General features: G+C 36.6%; 1 long non-coding RNA gene across 6 annotated transcripts; it reads left to right on the plus strand.

The window, feature by feature from the left end:
- The first annotated feature begins 16,621 nt into the window (after positions 1–16,621).
- On the plus strand, positions 16,622–20,181 carry LOC137496190 (uncharacterized). 6 transcript variants are annotated; one of them, XR_012383471.1, is made up of 8 exons: positions 16,622–16,666; positions 17,228–17,300; positions 18,261–18,318; positions 18,408–18,501; positions 18,625–18,782; positions 18,878–18,973; positions 19,148–19,277; positions 20,036–20,181. It is a non-coding gene; the product is annotated as an uncharacterized lncRNA (long non-coding RNA). The 6 variants fall into 6 exon arrangements; XR_012383472.1 differs by having other exon boundaries at positions 19,148–19,265; XR_011016338.2 differs by lacking the exon at positions 17,228–17,300.

Consider the following 20,181-nt stretch of genomic DNA (forward strand, 5'->3'; position numbering starts at 1 on the left):
ATCTCAATGACGATAGAAGGAAAAGTTGATTTGGAGCAAGTTTGGTGTTAGCCATCTCGCAGTGTGTTTTTGATTAGTCTGAGAGACTTGAACAATGAGCAGTACGCATTACTCACATTTACTGGATTGTTCTCTTTTTCTTGATGAAGCCTGTTCATTTAAACATAATGTGTGTTGATTAATTGGTAATGAGACCTTCTGATTTGTATTTGTAGTAGTGGATATGGATAGCTATTCTTGTGTGAAAAAACTGTCATCACTGTGAATCAGAGTACAGGATTTTCACTGGTAGGACAAATGGCTCCTTGGTGCAAAACATCTTTACTCAGTTTTTTCCCAAAGGTTTGTGTGTGTGATTGCTACCTAGATATTTAGCGATTTCGAAAATGCGTGTGGATTTGGCACTATTCAGGAAGGAATTGTTGCTAGTTAACCTCAACATGAACCTGAAAAGAAAAAGAAAGAAAGAGATGTTCAATTTTCTTTTTTCTTTTTTTTTTGCTTTTGTGTAATTACCTTTTTTCCTTGAATATGCAGAAACTCTCAATCTTGCCTCAACATTTATGACTAATTCAAAGTTGCTGCATGAAAGAATTCAGATAATAGGACTGGGAATTTATGTGAAGAATTTAAAAGAATTGGACATGTCTGTGTTTTTCTCAGAAAGCTGCTATTATGTCAGGCAGTATAAATGAGTGCACTGCTCAAGTCTTAATCAAAGATGAGTCGTGCCGCATGAGCTTGTTTTTCAGGGTTGATGAACGCATTTGATTTGACCTTCTAACATCCATGTGAACTTTAACACAATAATAACACTAAGCGTGAAGGCGCCGCTAAATGGATTTATAGTTATGTGTTTAATCGGTTGCCAGTTTTGTCAGTTGCTGAGTTTAGATGTGGATTTAGAGTGCATGGCCTGCAAAGCATCAGAAGTAAAATCTAAAACAGAAATTAAAGCATGTGAATATTCCTGATGAGCTGGGTCTTATATCTGCGCGCGCACACACACAGGGTCTTTCACACATACCCTGCAATCAGCCAGCCAAGCCATTCTTATTCTGATGTAGCATGGCCATCTCTTTAGGGAAATTCACACACATCTCGATGTTCGTCATCAGTCTGGCTCATTCAGATCACCTCTTTGAGAGCTCAGCGTTCTTAAATGACTCTCCAGACCATTGGCAAACAAGAACTTCTGCCAACTAATGCAGTTTACATAGGAGAAGCAGACCATTAGTGGTGCTGTATATAAAGAAGGGTATAGAGAGGTGCAATTTAAACTGAATACCTCAGATACATGGTAATGAATAATGATGAGGCTTGTTATTGATGCGAACATAGCCTTATTAAATACACCTTGCTAGCTCCAGGTTTGATGTGTTTTTTTCCTTTTTTTGGCATTCAAAGCTGTCTTAATTCTTCTCGGCATGATTTCAACAAAGTGCTGGAAACATTTCTCAGAGATTTGCTCCATATTGATGTGATGGAATCACACAGTTGCTGCATTTTTAAAGCTGCTTACATGATGTGAATCTCCTGTTCAAAGGTGTTCTATTGGATTGAGATCTGGGTAGAGTTGCACCCACACTAGGGGCTTTGTAACTACTTGGTAGTTTGCAACTAAATTTGTTTTCAGTTTGGTTGCACCACATGTTCTTAGAGCAAACCATAGTTAGTAGGTCGTAAGCTCCCCATATAGTTATACGTAGTCGCACTGAATGACATAATATACAACAAAAGGCATTTAAATTGTTAAACTGCTGTAAAATTCTGCAACTAATGCACCTTTACATCATCCAAATCCTTTGAAAATGAAATAAAAAATGATATTTTTATAGTAAATTAAATTACAGTCAGTCACTGATAACAGACGACGCACACACCTGCATCATGAGCCATGAATGCACACGAAATACACATGAAGTTATTAAAACATACTTGATTTTTTTAAATATCCTACATATGATAGAGAAAATATCAGGAAGAAAAACTCAGTCATGAAGAATGTTTTAATTACAATTAACAAAAAACACTCCTTGATAGAAAATTAAACTCTTTTCACAAACTGAAACAAATGCGAGATTCAGGAGGAAATCAAGGCTGTGAGTAGAGGAAGGTCATTTTTAATTATGATTGTGAGCTCCTCAATGTTAACTAATGTCGTTGTTTTCTCTTTTCTACCGTTATGCATGTGGGGAGGCTGCCGTAAATATTTTGTTGGAACATACCTGTACGTTTAATCTAAGTTCAGTGGTGCAACACAAAAATATTCAGTAATGTGTAAGTTATAGCTTAGTGTCCCTTTAAGTCACATTTACTGTTGGTATGTTTTAACCTTAACTTACGCACTGCTGGTGCAACTGCCCCCTGGTGACTTTAGAGGGAATTTGAGTGTAGTGGGCTCATTGTTGTGTTCAAGACACCAGCTTGAGATTAATTTGACTTTGTGTACAAGAAGTAAGTCTGGAAGAGGAAGAAGTCCTCACTAGGTCATAAATGGATGGACAGGATCAGCAACAATACTCGGGCAGGTTGTAGGATTTGATAGACCGTTGGTTTTATGGATGGATGGATGGAAAGAAAGAAAGAAAGAAAGAAAGAAAGAAAGAAAGAAAAAAAAGAAAGAAAGAAGAATGGATGGATGGATGGATGGATGGATGGATGGATGGATGGATGGATGGATGGATGGATGGATGGATAGATGGATGGATAGATGAATGGATCGATTGATTGATTGATAGCCCATCTAATACCAACAACCATGCCACATCAAAGTTACTAAAATCACATTTCTCCTCATTCTCATTCTCTGTTTGAACTTCATCATTGACAATGTTTACATTCCTAAATGCATTTCAGTTGCTGCCATGTGAAGATTGAATAATAAAGTGTAGCTGACAAGTGTATATAAAGTATGATATTTCTCAGAAATACAAGTCAATCCCACTGCTATTTCCATTCATGATTTGTGTGAATCTCTTGATTTCAGGCTTCAGCTGATAGTCATCTTGTCCTTGAGGAAGCACAGCACCCAGTAAATATGGACCATATAGAGATCAATACTGAGGTAATATTGTGGGCCAGTGCAGGTACTTGACTTTCTTTTGATGCTGTCAGATGTTTTATGTTTTAATAATGTATCCTATAGCTTTTTTGTTGCAAGAATGCTTGTCTTGTCTTGATACATGCTATTCTTCCCCTTGGCTATAAGCATCTGACTATTATTTATTAATCTCATAACTCCAGATGATTTTAATCAAATGATAGGGAGAAAGCGAGAACTGAAAACAGGAAAAAAAATACTTTCTCAAATAAAAGAGAGGCCAAACGTGCAGTTTAGTGATGAATGAAGTAAAAGGTGGAGGGTGTGCAAGGTTGATCTGTTTTTGCTGCAATCTCATCTTTCTCTGTCGGTGGCTCTGTCACTCTCACTGATTAAGAATGAAAGAAGGGTGAAAGATTAAATGACTGCCTGTGACATTTCTCTCTGATTCCGAGTCACGTATCGCTATCCCCCATTCTGGCAGGAAATCAATGTAATGCTGAAATCAGAACAGAAGCGCCAGGCATATGTAAACAATTTTAATAGACAGAATTAGGATGCCATTCTTGTAGAGAAATTGCCCTGTGAATGAGTGTGATGTGCGTTTTTCCTTTCAGGGCTTTCCACAGAAATATGCTTGTTCCTGCCGGGAGCACTTGTCACCTGTAGGGAATAAAATAAAGGAGGGAGGGGGGGTGGGTGTTCAATAAACACACACTTTCTATCTCCTCTTGATTAGTCATGTACGTTTAACCTGAGCAAAATACTGTTGCACCATTGGTAGCAATCCTTGTACTAAAGCATTTCTGTGCTTTTACACAAGAATAATTTGCACAATGTCAGGCAAGGAGAACAATGGCTCACCATCACGAACTCCAGGTAGAACAAAGCTCAAAGGTTATTGCCAATACCAAGAAAAAGGAAATCTGATGGATTTGTTCGAAAGCTATTAACTCTGCAGGAAGTGGAATTACAGGGATGGAGATGCACAGTTTTGCGTAATCCCCCTTTGGTTTCTCCAAGAAAACAGTAAATGGAAAAGAATTTTAAATCAGTTAAAGTAAGCTGATTAGAATGGCTTCACATAAATGCCATCACATAAAAATCTACACGTATAGCCATGAAAACGAGAATTTTAGCTGACTGTAGTATGCACATGGTGGAACCATTTTGCCTTTAAACCAGAAGAACCTCATTTTATGCAGTAGCAGAAGGTATAGCCTCTTAAATTTTTTTCTAAATATCTATTGCTAGTCTCAGCATTAAAAACATATATTATGCTGGATTTCTCATAAGGGAAATTACATTTAGCTAACAAATGTGCACCACAGGAACTACAGCTGTAACAAAAAAATGGTTCAAGTTAACGTTTACGCATCAATTCTTGAGCTATTCTCTCGATTATTGCGTCTAATTCTTTTTATATACCGCTTAAACCTAAAACAAAACACGTTGTTCGCAGGAGTTACATTCTAAAAATAACCCACAATAGGCAAAATCCGCGAAGTCTGTAAAACTCCTCACTGCACACTTTATACACATTTCTTAAAGTGGCATTAACATTTTCACACTTTCCACTCTTGTTTCAACACTCTCAATGTTCAAACCTTTGTAGAAAATTAAGTCTAGTATTATAGAATGTAACCAAAGATCCTGTTGTCAGGAGCAAACATTCATCACTGTCAGCACATTCACATGCTCTGTGGTGCGGCAGAAATATGAACAGTGTCCTGAGTCGTAGCTGGGCAATGCAGACAGCCGCTGACTTGCAGCGTCGGTGCATACCTTGATATAAACCTGTGTTTACAATTCTAAAATGCATTGCTGCGTGGCGCGGTACATCCTGTGTGCAACCCCTTTTATGATGGTCTTGCTGCAAACAGTTTAACTTACTCTGACAGCGAACATCGATTTATGTTAATTTGGCGAGCTGGGCACATTCTACACTGTAGAACACAGAGGAGATTTATTGACAGTGGTCAACAGAACATCAAGACAGAGAACACATTGTGCTGGAAAAAAAAGCATGTCAAATTACAGTAAAAATAATCTATGAAACTGCGAGGTCGCGAAAGGTGTTAGGAGAGGTTGAAGTGAATTACAGGAGTGGTCAAAGTGAGGTGTTTTGCATAAATCTTGTGACTTAAACTTACATGACTTAGCCGAATACACAAGCGCTCTTCCTTGTGAGCATTTGAGTAAATGGCTAAATAATGTCTAGAGCGCCATCTGCTGTTAAACACAAAGCTGAAAAGCAATTCAGTAAAGAATTGTGATGCATTTTGAAAAAATCTCAGAATCGACTTCTTGAACATTTTTCCTCCACAGCTGTAATTGGAACTAGGAATGATTTTAATTAAGAACTTCTTTTATGTTAAAAGATATCAGCTCCTACTTGGGTTGGGTCTAATCAAGCACAATAGGAACTATGAGTGACATAATGGATGAATGCCTACTATAGAAACATTGTCACAGTATTTATAGTTTACACTACATACACATACAGAATGTTAACAGCATTTACCTTTTGTTTTTGTCTGTGCTGATGTGATCTCTTCTCAGCCCTGATAATATGATGTAGAACTAAGTTGTCATGTGTGATTAGTGCTCGCTTATTCCATCATATAATTTACATATCTACAGTCTATCTCCATTATCACAACACACAAAGAAACACACAGCTCCAATCACAACATGCTTCAGTTGTTATTTGCTGTCGTATGCACTTGATGTCACTTTACAGTTGCTGGTAATGAAATACAACCAGAAAAATGGCCTGTATGGGAAACAGTTCTCAGGGGACCAGCCTGGTGGCTATAGTTCCTATAACTGAGTTCCTATAAATACCCATTATATGATCTTAAATAATCTCAAATGTATTTCACTGACCCTTAAAATCCAGTCAGGGTAAAATTGTTCTATGCTGACTTTCATCTTTGTCTCTGTGCCATATTTTTATGACTGTTGTGCGTTCCCATAAAATATTTCTGCTGTAGTGATGACTTTGACTTCACTTCTGACTCTTTAGTTCCTGAGGCTGAAATTTCCCTGCTGATAAACTCAGCATTGTTGGTCATCAACACAAGGGCTGTAACACTTCAAACTGATTTATCAGACCTGTTTTTCCACAGCAGCATTTTAAATCTGGCAACAAAATTCTGCTTTGTTTATGGTTTGTATATCTGTGTTCAAAGTTTTACTTTCTCTTTTTGAACTGATGATTTAGCTATTAGACAGTTAATTCCTATAGACACAGATAGCACATGCTAGTTAGCCTGATGTCCATTTAGTTCAAGCACGCAATTGTTCTGTCAGCATTACATCTTAAACATAAATTTTCTTTATTTAATGGCTTTATTGGACTTTATATTCATTTCTAGTCCACAAGATGTTCTTTTAAAGGCTACATCTTCTTTAGATTGTTATTTAACGTCTTTCGGATGAGACTAAGGTCCTGACTCTCTGTGGTCATTAAAAATCCCATGGCACTTCTGGTTAGAGTAGGGGTGTAAACCTGGTGTCCTGGCCAAATTCCCTCCATCGGCTCTTACCGATCATGGCCTCCCAATCATCCCCATTCATTGACTCTATCACTGTCTCTCCACTCCCCAGGCCCGGCCCTAACCAATTTGGCACCCTAGGCAAGATTTTAGGTAGCACCCCGTCACATCGCAGTAAATTCAACTGCTAGTGTAGTCATAAGTAACTAAACAGCTTTTTGATCGACTACTACAAGCTGGGAAAAGGTCAGATATGCCAATGCAATTAATGTTATTGCTGAATAGATCTAATATTTACACATTTGCTTGAGGAAGAAATGATGGGGGTAGTTACATTACTATTGCTATTTTCCATAACGTCTATGCCCTTCCATAACATTAGCTGATGTTAAAACTAACAGCACTATAGCTGTTTATTGATTAGCAATGTTATGCTATATCTGTGAACGCTGGGATGTAAAAAATATGGGACAACAAATAGCTTCAAATGATAGAATACCTAGCAAACATTAGAAAATAATGACAATAAAATAAAAAGTTTAGCCTATTAAAAACAATGGCCTATACAGAAATTAAATAAAGCTATAAAATCCACTTCACTTTTAATTGTATTTGCATATTGATTAAAGTTATTATAGTTATTTAGTGAAGAATTGAATCTCTTTTCTCAAATGAATTTCTCATTGTGTTTTGTTTGATAACAGAGGTGTTAATGTTAGAATGCACAGATCTATAATGAAGCATTCAAATACTTTAGAAGCTGTTTGTCCTCATTTAAGAGAAAAATTGTTGTGTTTAATATAAAACACGCTGGACCGAGCAAAAAAAAAAAAAAAAAAGACAAAACGAAAAAAAAAGAAGCACTTTTTCAATGGTCCCTTGCTGAAAGGTCCGCTCAGCGCGAGCTCTCCCGGCTGAACGCAGATTGCGAGGGCTTAAACAGAGCAGTGGTCATAATGTCGAGCGAAATAAATAAGAGAAAAAGACAGCTGTAAAACATAACCAGCTTTGTCTTTTTGAAGAAAACACACTTCTTTTTAGGGTAAGAGGTTTTTAAGTTATTGCCGTCTATCACTGAATGTGTCAGGAATATCGAAAACAAAACCAACTTAACCACGCTCATTTCTGGCGCCCCCTTGGATAAACGGCGCCCTTAGCATTTGCCTATACTGCTTATGCCACGGGCCGGCCCTGCCACTCCCCTTATAGCTGGCGTGTGGTGAGCGAGTGGATGCTGCACACTTGTGGTGGTGAGAGATCCCTCGTCCTCATGATTGTGAAGCGTTTTGGGTGTATGGCCATACACAATAAATGCGCTATATAAATACACATTACTCACTCACTTACTTACTGACTTATTTGCAATGAAAGAGAAGAATGGTTCTTCAAAGAACTGTTTACTTAAAGATTCTTATGAAACCAAAAATGGTTCTTCTGTGGTATCACTGCCAAACACTACTTTCGAAACCAGTATTCTTAAAGGAACTTTGTTGTCATACTATGGCTGCAGCAGGAGAAATATTATTATGCAGTATTATGCAGCCATGATACAGCTGCAAAGTCCCTAATTATGAATGAGAGTAGAATAAGAGTATAGTTCTTAGCTATATCGACCTAGAAAATAGCAATTTTTCATTTTCTGTCTTTTATTGTACATGATGTAACTACAGAAGTCAAGATTTAAATGAGAAAATGATCACTTTTGACATTTTTAAGCAAGATGATAATGGTCTAATCGGATTCAATTATTCACGTTAAACTCAAGGTGCTCTCGCCAGACCAGGAGATTGGCTGAATGGATTTAAAGATGCTAAAACTCAGCTGCTTAACTCTAGGGGACTTTTAAAATGAGCATATTTCCTTAAAAAAAAAGTGTTCCTTTAAGAGTGTAGATCTTTTGAAGTTGAAGTTGACTTGGTGTGTCACAGCCTTAAGGTACCTTTTGCATGCTGGGATCAGCATGGGATGCTGATTTGCTGGTAGACTGGCTTAGAGTTCATGCTGGTAAATGGTGGATTTTTCAGCAGTGTTTGTCATAATGCAATTAAACCAAGTTATCTTACGCTAATTCATCTCTTATTAAAAATGGCACAGCACAGATTTAAGCACCCTGTGAGGATTTCTGTCTGCATCCTGTCCATCTTTGAACATTAGCACATTCGTCTGAATCAGGAAACACTACATGTGCTTATGTAACACAAAACATGGAAGTAACTCAATAAGCAACATGTTTAGATAAACCATATGAGCCTGGTTGACCCGTCAAGCACCTAGAGACACCTTTCTTCAAAGTGCAGGTATTTTTAGTTGTGGTACTTTACGAGTTATATAAGTCAGTGTGATATCTTGCATAAGAATATGGTGCATTGAAATGAATAATGAACAGATAAGTGGGCAGTAAGCACTTTTACATACATTACAGCACTTCTGAACATTAGTTATAAAAGTAGAGAAGTACATAAATGTACAGTCACATTCATTTAATAAAAAAGCCATAGTCTATAGTGCTATAGTTCACGCCATTGAAAAGCATACAATGGCTTTGAGGAATGGAGTGAAATTGCTTCAGCGCTCAATCCTATTCGCTTTTCACTATGCATGTGCAAACCAGTGTCACGAAAATTGCCAGGTTATGCATTAATGCTGTGCACGGATAAAAGCAAAGCAACTTTCTTCATGAGGGCATGTGGGATTGGATTGCTCAAGATGGATGTTAATACTTTGGGACAGTTTCTTTTTGTCCTGAGATGACCTCAAGTGTCTGTCAGGTGTTATCTGTCTTCCACATGCTTTGGTGTCTGGTCTTCTGTGAATTTCAAGCTCGGCAAGTAAATAAGTTCTACTGGATTGAATAATCTGTTTGAGGACATAAGCATTTTATTAAATTACTGCTAATGAAGCTAGTAAAACTGGCAAGTAATACTCATATCTAAAACTTCAGTGCTTTTTTTATGATGTATTTCAGAATCATACTGTTGGTCGTGAGAAAAATTGTTACTAGCTGATTTGTTGGTTAAGTAGCAAGCATGTGACATTTTCCATCTTTCTGGATTTTTTATGTGGCTGAGTCCTTTGTAAAACATGAAGGCGATTTTGAGTAGAATTATTGGTTTCACCTTGAGGAGGTAGAAGAGGGATGTGTCTTATGAACTTATAGATCTATTAGTGCAGTTTTTCCAGAACACTGACATTCAAAGGCCAACTGTATTTTGTGCAGGCGGAGTTAGTGTCATTTATTGCGCATCAAATATGTATAGCTAGTGAATTATTAATATACATTCCTTTAAATATCACAGAAAACGTACTTAAAATTACTGTCCTGTAGCAAGAGATGAGGCCAGTTGTGTTTTAGACTAGAATGGTGATTTGATGCAACCTGAAACAACTGTGCAGGTAGAAAAAACTTCATTGTTTATGTAGAAGTCTATCTATTAGTCCAATGACGAAACTAACAGCATGGTCGAAGGTTAAATGCATGTTAGCCTTTTACTAGTGCTTCTGAAAAGAATTTTGTTATTTTTTAGAATTTATTTATATTCGTTTTTAGCTCCGAATTTAATCTGACACAATTTAAGTTTTCCTAAAATTTAGACTGTATTTCTAATAGTAGGAACGGATCACATTCATCATTTATGACTTAATTTAGAGTTTTGATTTATATCTGTTTCCTTTCTCTTCAGTTATACGTTCATTAGGGACCAAACACCCCTCAGAGTTCCACGCCCCGAGTTTGCCAATCTTCTCACAGACAGTATGTTGAAACTCTGAAGTTAGTCAGAGGGTGCAGGATTAACTAATCATTAACTAATCACTAATTCAAATAGGCCGGTTGCCAACTGCTCCACATTCCTAAATTAATAGCAAAAATAGCCAAGCTTATGCAACTTGCTAGAATCAGCGATTAGATTATTAAAAGATCTCCATGCTGGCATGCCCAAAACGGCTCTCTACAATCAAATGTGCCTTAAAATCAAAATCTAACCATGTCGAATCATAAAGGTAGCTTAAGACTCCACTTAATCTACTGGATATAAAAGATTTCAGGAAAATTCAGAATGAATCAAAACTTATTTGTCAGGCAAAATTGTATTCTACCAATTACACAATAAAACAATCAGAAATCCAGTTCAGAGATGAGACTAACAATACAACATCCATTACTCAAAGATAAATCGAAAAATTATAGATGCATACCTGACCAGAGAAGTACATCTCAGAGATGCTGCAACGGTGTGTCAAGTTTAAGATAATAGAAGTGTCAGCGAGACCCTTACCTGGTGAATTTGAGGAGTTAACCATCTCTAAGGAGGGGGAGCATCTGGCAAAGATCTTATCAAAGCCAAAAATCAAATCAACATATACAAGTGAAATATTACAGTAAAATTAAGACCCCTTTACCAAACACACAGAGACATTTAAAATGATACCAAACATGAATATAATGTTACAAGATACAGCATATTAAAACCTTGGACATTTTATGTGAAAATGTGAATGATTTGCTCTAATCAGAAGGTAATTTAAGGGTCAAGAAGGGGGGCTTGAGGTAAAAGGAGAAGGGTGAACTTTCTCGCATTACCCCCTGGTGGGATGTAGCTGTTTTTCCATCCTGTTTGCATTGTCAACATGGATTTGCATAGAACAGTTGAACAGCTGCTTTCCTGATCTTCTTCTCAGACCCGAAAGGCTATTGTTGTATTGCATATCAACTCTTATGGTCTTGTCTCATGAATTTCAATAACATTTCTCAGGGTCTGATATTCTGAAGTCTAACAGTTTAGTCTTTACATCAAAATAAAACTGACATTTTACTTATTTCATTAGCTATGTTTCCATCCACCTATTTTATGCCCATTTTGGATATGTGAATAATAAAAGGTTGATGGAAACAACAAGATGTGCATCAGTTCTGAAAATGCGCATAAAAACTTATACACATAACTGAGTAGGAAAAACTTTTTATTAGATAAGAAAGTATGCGCATAAACTGCAATGGAAACACCTTTACCGAGAAAATTTCAGTATGCACATCAAGAAAGTCATGTGATTTTGTTATTAGAGATCATGTGATGATAAACGTGTGTGAATGGACAAATCAGCAGGCTGAGCACACTGTAACACATCTAAAATGTTGTTTTGGTCATTCTAAAACACCTTAACTGTTTCAGTATTAGTGCTATTATATTATTAAAGACCTCCAGAGCTGTCAAGAGTGCTACCACCATGTGTTCATTGCATGTTGTAATTGTCCTCTGAGGCACAAGTAATTTATTAAATAAAGAAAAGATTGCCGCAGCTTCTCCTACCACAGTAAATTCTGTTTTTACTTTTGATATTTGGCATCAGCTAATCAGGAAGTTTTGATTTTGTTCTCTTTCACTCATTGGATGGAAACACTTTTTTATTCGCACATCTTTGATGTGATAGTCTAGTTTTGCGCATGAATTTACTTTGCATCTTTGGATGAAAACATTGTGGGTGAGAAACTTTTGGAAAAAGCATGAAAAAAAAACTAGAGTGAATGGGCAGTTCTGCTAATCTGATGTAAAAAATGACTATTTCTGCACAAAATGTACAAAATCTGCAGACTTATGTTGAATGACTTTGAGAGTATAGTAACTAAAACCTTAATACATGCAAAATACTTTTACTTTTTATTTAATTCCATTTCCAAATGTAAATCCAATTAGAACAACTTCTTTGGTAAACAAAGAATGTCTTATACAATATATCCACTAAAAGACAGAAACTGTTACTTTGTTCCAAACTATAATGTACATAAATGACATGAAAACATTTGCATATGTTACAACATAGGCTCATTCTGAAAACGTTCCCCTATATACATTTCTGAAGATCATGAATTATGTTGCCAGAAGTACAAATGGCTGCATTTAGTCTTTAAAATGAATGCTACGGGGTGGTATGACGCTGTTTCTTTTCTCATTTACCAGCTGACCGCTTACCATTGTATGGACGGTTTTCCAGCTGTTACCAGTTTGTCCGGTAGCATTAACCTATGTGCAAACAACAGTATAACGGCGGAGCATTTCTGGATTGCTTATAGGAACACTGCATCAGTGATTTTTAAAACACTGTTCGTTGGGTTTAGAGAAAGGGGTGGGTGGAGATATCAGTCGGTTGGTCAGTCAGCCAGTCGACAGGGGCCTCTGGTGGATTTACATGAGAACAGCAGGCACAAATGGCACTTGCGAGAAAAAATTGACATCTGAAAAAGTGAACACAGCAGCCTCTGGTGGATTCTGGTAAACAAAAGCTGCATAAAAAAAAAAAAAAAACATGAGCTGCGTCTGGATGCAGATCTGGTGCAGTACAATCTGAGCTGCATCCATTGCTTTTGAATGCGCTCACCTGACCCCACCCCTAACCCTACCCGTCACAGTGACGTCACTCATTCCATTGAGTGCATTGTGTTTGACATAGCATCGCTGAGTGATGCAATCTCAGCTTGCATCATAAAGGCTGCATTCAGATACTATTAAAAAACGTAGCTCCTGGGACATATTTTGCTCTCTCCAGAAATGTATATAGGGATATGTAAACAGAATGAGCCTGGGATGATATATTGACTGAAATATAAAGCCTGAATAAAAGTATATTTACACACATCTACTTTAATAAATGAATAGACTGAATGATGGGCTCAAAACCTGCGGATTTCTGCAGGCACAGATTTTGTTTGGGCCTACTAATAAATAACCAACCATATCACACTTTTTACATTTTAATTAGTTGAGTCTAATATATGTTTCTAAACTTCTTTTTTTTTTTTTTAATAATTCATAGCCTTTGTGATGATATCTCCGTGTCTCCTGCTCACCTCTCTGCCTTTAAACCATAAAACAATGAAGAGTAAACATGTTTCTCTTTCTCTATGAAAGTCTCCAAAGAGCATAGCGAAGATGATTGAACAAATTTACCATGAAAGCACCTTTTCCTCTGATGCATTCCGCTGTGAATAGCATGCCTATTTACAACACATTTCTTCATCGCACCAGTGTACTGACAATAACATTATGTGATGTGCCTGCAAACCACATTACACAAGGCACAACTCTGATTCCTTTTCATCTTCTCAAACACAACACACTGGTACCAATTTAAAAGCAAACATGTTATGTTTGATACAGCATGAGCTCTCGAGGAAAGTTAAACATTTGGATGGCTGGAAAAAGACTGTAATTTTCCTTAAAACGAGACACAATGTACTCCGTTAATATTTCATTTTTATATAGTGTATTTTAAAATCTGTGAACTAAACAGAAAATGTTCTGGCAGCTTTTCAGCATTTATTTCCAATGATTTTTCTTTTTTTCTCAGTGTGTCATTCCTTTTGAACATGTACAGCCTTGACATTATGGTTTTAAATGAATGCCTACACGACAACACAGTGTTACAGTATAAACTATGCCATGCACCAAATGTGTAAATTATGTTGAAGTGCACTGCAGACATGCTGAAACATTCTAGCTCGTGTTGAGATGGAATTCAGTTGATTTCACCTTCACATTGTCAGATAAGCATTTTTAATCAGTCGCTATAAAACAAGGGCATCGTTTTACCTATCTTCACAGCAGGTTAAATGTGATGAACCGTGTCACGCTGATACACATTTGAATGCAATGCATTATGAAATGTACTGCATTCTTCAGCCGGGCTTTTCACACTGCGTTTAACTCTAGCTTTTTGTTTTTTGAAGACTTGACATGCAGTGAAACAGATGCAACCACCACCGCAATGAAATGAAGTAGTGGTTAAATCTGTTTAATGTGCTGATAGCTTATACTCAACCTCCAACTTGCAAACCTGTATAAGTTGCTTTCTTCTGTTGCACACATAAGAAAAAACTTGAGTCATGTAAGTTGGCTTTTATGCCATGAGTTTAATTATACAGACAGATCAACATAAAAAGTCTTGTAATTCACTTAAACCTTTACTAACTTTATTAATGATTACTTTATTAACGAGTTCAACTGCTCGTTAAATCAAATTTCCAATCAGCCAATCACATGGCAGCAACTGACATGTAGACATGTCTAAGACGATCTGCTACAGTTCAAACCGAGCATCAGAATAGGGAAGAAAGGTAATTTAAGTGACACTAAATGTGACATGGTTGTTGGTGTCAGACGGGCTGGTCTGAGTATTTCAGAAACTTCTGATCTACTGAGATTTTCACGCACAGCCATCTCTAGGGTTAACAGAGAATGGTCCGAAAAGGAAAAAATATCTAGTGAGCTGCAGTTCTGTGGGCACAAATGCCTTGTTGATGCTAGAGGTCAGAGTAATGAATGGTCAGCTGATAGAAAAGCAAAAGTAACTCAAATAACCACTTGTTACAACTGAGGTCTGCAGAAGAACATCTATGAACACAGAACACATCCAACCTTGAGGCAAATGGGCTACAGCAGCAGAAGACCACACCGGGTGTCACTCCTGTCAGCTAAGAACAGGAAACTGAGGCTACAATTCGCACAGGCTCACTAAAATTGGACGATAGAAGATTAGAAAATTGTTGCCTGGACTGATGAGTCTTTCCTGCGACATTCTGATGGTTGGGTCAGAATTTGGCATCAGTACAATGAAAGCATGGATCCATCCTGCCTTGTATCAATGGTTCAGGCTGGTGGTGGTGGTGTAATGCTGTTGGGGAATATTTTCTTGGCACACTTTGCACCCATTAGTACCAATTGAACATCGTGTCAACGCCACAGCCTACTTGAGTATTGTTGCTGAACATGTCCATCCCTTTATGACCACAGTGTATCCATCTTGTGATGGCTACTTCCAGCAGAATAACGTGCCATGTCATAAAGCTTGAATCATCTCAGACTAGTTTCCTGAACATGACAATGAGTTCACAGTACTTAAATGGCCTCCACAGTCACCAGATGTCAATCCTATAGAGCACCTTTGGGATGTGGTGGAACAGGAGATTCACATCATGGATGTGCAACACAAATCTGCAACAACTGCCTGATGCTGCATGTCAATATAGACCAAAATCTTTGAGGAATATTTCAAGTACCTTGTCGAATCTATGCCACAATGGATTAAGGGATTTCTGAAGGCAAAATTGAGTGCACCCTGGAACTAGTAAAGTGTACCTAATAAAGTGGCCGGTGAGTGTATGTTCAAGTGATAAGACAACAGGCAGTATTTACTTCCATAGAAGCGAGATAAATCTGTGGAAGACAATGGCTTCTTTACACTGCATGATTAACATTTTTTTTCCAGACAAACATGGGTTTGGAACAGGCAGAGGCTGAGAAAATTGGGCTTTTGTTATTTTTGGGGTAAACTAAGTCTGAAATTTGGTTTTAAAAAGTAATTTCAAACTTATATTATAGTGCCATGTTTTAGAACATGGTCTGAAAGATAATACTTCACTCTCCTGTTAGGCAATGAGTTTGCCGGCAGAATACTTTAATAATAGTTTAATAATGGTGGCAAAGTTTGGTGGGCTGTATTGCCTTTCAACTTATAAGTGGAAAAAATCTAACATGAACAGAAAACGAATTAACTGAAGTGAAGGTGATGTTTGGGATGTACAATATAATTGGAAAATTCGATAAATCATCCGATAATGACTTGAATTGTTATCCCCAACATTGGCAGGAAGTGGAAAATTACGCCGACAAGCCTTGCTGATAAGATGATGTGTTGATTATGACTCTGTAATAACTTACCTGTCTGCCAGGAGTGCACGCAGTAAGATCAGGTCAGCAGTCTGCTCATTCCTGAGGTGAATTTTAGCTTTATCTGTTTCTGATGGCTGACTTGAACACTGTAAACCCTAATGCTGTAACTAATTAATTGAGTTGAGTTCTATTAACTTAAATCATTAAAATTCGTTTATCTTAATTAACCTTGATGAGTATTTAGAACTTTTTCTTATTTTTGAGTTTGTAAAAATTTAATCTTTCAAGTAAGGTGAACAATTCTGCTGGGTTTAATCTATACAAAATGTCTCTTTAAAGTTTCATTAACTCAAATTCTGTCAGCCTAGTGATTTTGCGTCTGACGTCATCCAGGTTCACGTACGTGCTCATGCTTCATTCGTTTTTTTCAAGATGGCGGATCGGCCTCGCTTCACACTACAGTAAGTAAAATATTTACAAATCCAAGAAATATTAAATGTATGTTTTAATTAATATAATCACAGTAACAGTTCAATGTAATGTAGAGTTAATCAGGGTGCGTTTACATGTCGTACATTACAGAAAACATGTTTAGCCTCACTTGTTGCTAACTAACGTTAACATTACTGTTTAAAAAGTTAGAATCACTGCAATGTTAGCGTTAGTTGTAATGTGTTAACTCTGAATTTTAACAGAGTGTGATAAAGACAAAAATATTTTAAATCGGCAGATTACATTTTTCAAAAGAATTTAAATCTTGGCGCGAGTATGCCTTTTCTCAGCCTGTGCTGAAGTTGTCATGGAGACGTGCGCTCTCACAACCGCATGTCATGGCGCTGCGCTGAACTCCATCCAGTCTGTGAATGTGGTATTATCTTCGCGATCTGTAGGCACTTCGGAAACGAAAGGCGCAAGAAACGTAACGTTAATCATAACTCAAATGATCTCCGCCTAAACACTTAACGGTATTTTCTGATGACGCGCAAAAATGTAGTCTCAAAACTTAACTCTGTCACACGCAGCTTGTTGCTTGCTGATCCATGTATGAGGATAGCCTGACGGAGAACATTTAAGCTGCGCTCCTCACCTGAGCAGGTACAGAGCAGAGCTTCATTTTACACTACCACAATGAGGTAAAGTTGGTTTTATATTCATACATTCATTTAGTAACAACTTGTGACTCGCTCCATAAATTGTTTACCATGGTTCTTTGTCTATTCGTTCTGAAATCACATGCAAGTATGACATGAAAACAACATTACACTAAATGCACTATTTTTTTTTGACTGAACAATGTTGTACTTTGAAAGTCATTGGCTGCTAATATGATTTCACCATTAAGAATATGCAAAAATTACCTTTCTGAAATTATATTATTAAGGAGAAAGTCTGAATGTGTAAATATAAAACTAACTTTACCTCAATCACCAGCACTGATCAACACTTAATATTTCCTCGCGCTTAAGACGACATCTCTGCATATCAATGATTACCTGATTAATGCGATCAGTTAAATGAGTTTAAATGTCATTTAGGTCAAATGTATTTTAAAGGTATGATAAAAGTTTTTTTTTTTTTTTTCAATCTATTTTTTAAAATGTCTACTCTGGAGAGAATATAAACAGCCTTAAAAACAAAGTATGCATATCTATAACACATTAATACAAAATTATGTTATTAAATAAAATAATAACAAAACAAAATATTCAAGACATGGTAAAGAAGACAGTTTTCTGATGTGCAAATTTTGTAGCTTAAAATATATTTATATCTTAAAAATATAAATATTTTAGTCTATATATTTTTACATCATTAGACAATAAGGTAAGTTTTGTTATTTCTAGCTTTTAAAATCAGGCCTTAAATTTCTTTGTCGTCCTATTCAGTTTTAGAAATTTCAATACTGTTTAAATTAAATCTGTGTTCATCGAATTAAAGCAACTAACATGATAATCAGCTCTATTGCTAACCGTTTTGGAGGTTAACGTTAGACATCATGTAATTGTACTACTTCCACTCTCAGCTAAATGACACTGTGACTTTGTGTACATACAGAATTGAAGGTCGGGTGTTGCTGACTACAGATAGGTTCTTAAATGGAGGCATGTGAAAGGTGGGTAAAATATTTATTTTGTACTACTATGCCTGGCATATCCAGATAAAATAAATATTACAGTGTATTTATCAATGATACTTTTGCAGCAAGGAAAGTGAAACTTCAGCTAGACCTTGAGTTCAGTTTACAACATGAAGATCCTGCTTTCAACATCTGATCAACACCTGATTTTCATCTGAGGTAAAAAATAGACAAGTAAATGAAACATAATAATAATATTAATACATTTTTTCTAGAATTGTATATTTTGTGGTGTGGGTTTGTTTTATGAAATTCTCTCTTGTTTCTTTTTGCTGTTTGCAGAGTACCAACATGTTACAAATGAGAATTTTCCCCACAAATTCTTTGCAAAACTGGACCACCACCTATTTCATTTGATGACAATTTTAAGGCAAACAGCATCCAAAACTGGCAAGACAGTAGATACCCTGGCTAATCTTTTAAAGGTTTATGATGAGCAGGTATGTTTGGGGTCACGTGTTAAAGTATACATTAAAATATAATTTGAATTATTATTATTTTTTTAATTTTTAAAAAATTGATTCTTGATTTCCAGGAACTGAATGATGTCAGTTCATGACGGACTACTGTTATCAGAGGTCTTTTGGTCTTGCTGCGTGAGCGTGACTTAAGATTCTTTAGGAACACCCTGGTAAGACTTCATTCATTCTTTTCACAATTAGGCATGTTCAATGAAAAGATGAAAGTTTTGAAAACTTTTACTTAATAACATATTTGTAATCAAGAATAGTTGATGAATCATATAATATTGGCTCAGTCATTTTGATACTGTCCTTACATTAATATCCTTGAATTATGTTTTTAGATTGATAATCCTGCTGACTGAAGATGCTTTATTGGCCCTGCATTCACTGAGGGTCTCTGTTGTCCTGAAGAATGAATTGGACACCACCCACAGCACACTTCCAGACCTTTCTTGTCTTGTATGGATTAATGTATGCTCTTCACATAATATATAGTAAAGGACTTTGAACTTGTGCAAAAAGTTTTGCTTGGCATGGATGATGGAAAATAAAAAGTCTCGTAGCATGGAAACCTTAAAGAATGAGTTGATGTAGAGCTTTTTTTTTTTTTTTTAACTTAATAAAGACTGTCTCTGGGGTAGTAACTTCAAAACATTTATTTACCTTTAATTGGTAAGTATGAATTTTATTATATATAGGGATAGTTTGTCCAAATGTAAAATTCTGTCATTTACTAACTCTTCACTTGTCCCAAACCTGCTTGAATTTCTTGCTTCTGTTGAACACAAAAGTTAAGTAAAGCTGACAACCTGTAACCACTGACTTTCTAATAGGAAAACAAATACTGTGGAAATCGGTGGTTACAGGTCTCAGCTTTTTTTTTTTTTCAACAGAAGAAAGAAACTCAAACAGGTTTGGAATAAGTAAATGACAGAATCATAGTTCAACCAAGACTGAATATATATATATATATATATATATATATATATATATATATATATATATATATATATATATATATATATATATATATATTGTAACGAGCGCACACATGCCACGTCGCCCTGGTCGCTAATTCAACCCAGCTGGACCATCATCAACACAGGATCGTTCACAGCTGGACGTAATCAAGTGGAGAGGCATATAAACCAAGCCCACGCAAGGAGAAGATGAGCTTCATTCACCCAATGACTCCATGCGCTAACGCTTGTCTCTCTGTCTCTCCACAGCAGACTCCAGCTCGTGACGATCCCACATCCGACTACTCACTGTCCTTCACTTACTTCCCAGAGCACCTCACCTTGAAGAAGAGCACCGTTTACACCCCATTCACGTTGTAAATAAAGCACCCTCCGGGGACTTGTCTGTAAACTTA

This window comes from Danio rerio, chromosome 7 (genome assembly GCF_049306965.1).
Source record: "Danio rerio strain Tuebingen ecotype United States chromosome 7, GRCz12tu, whole genome shotgun sequence".
Taxonomy (NCBI): Eukaryota; Metazoa; Chordata; class Actinopteri; order Cypriniformes; family Danionidae; genus Danio; species Danio rerio.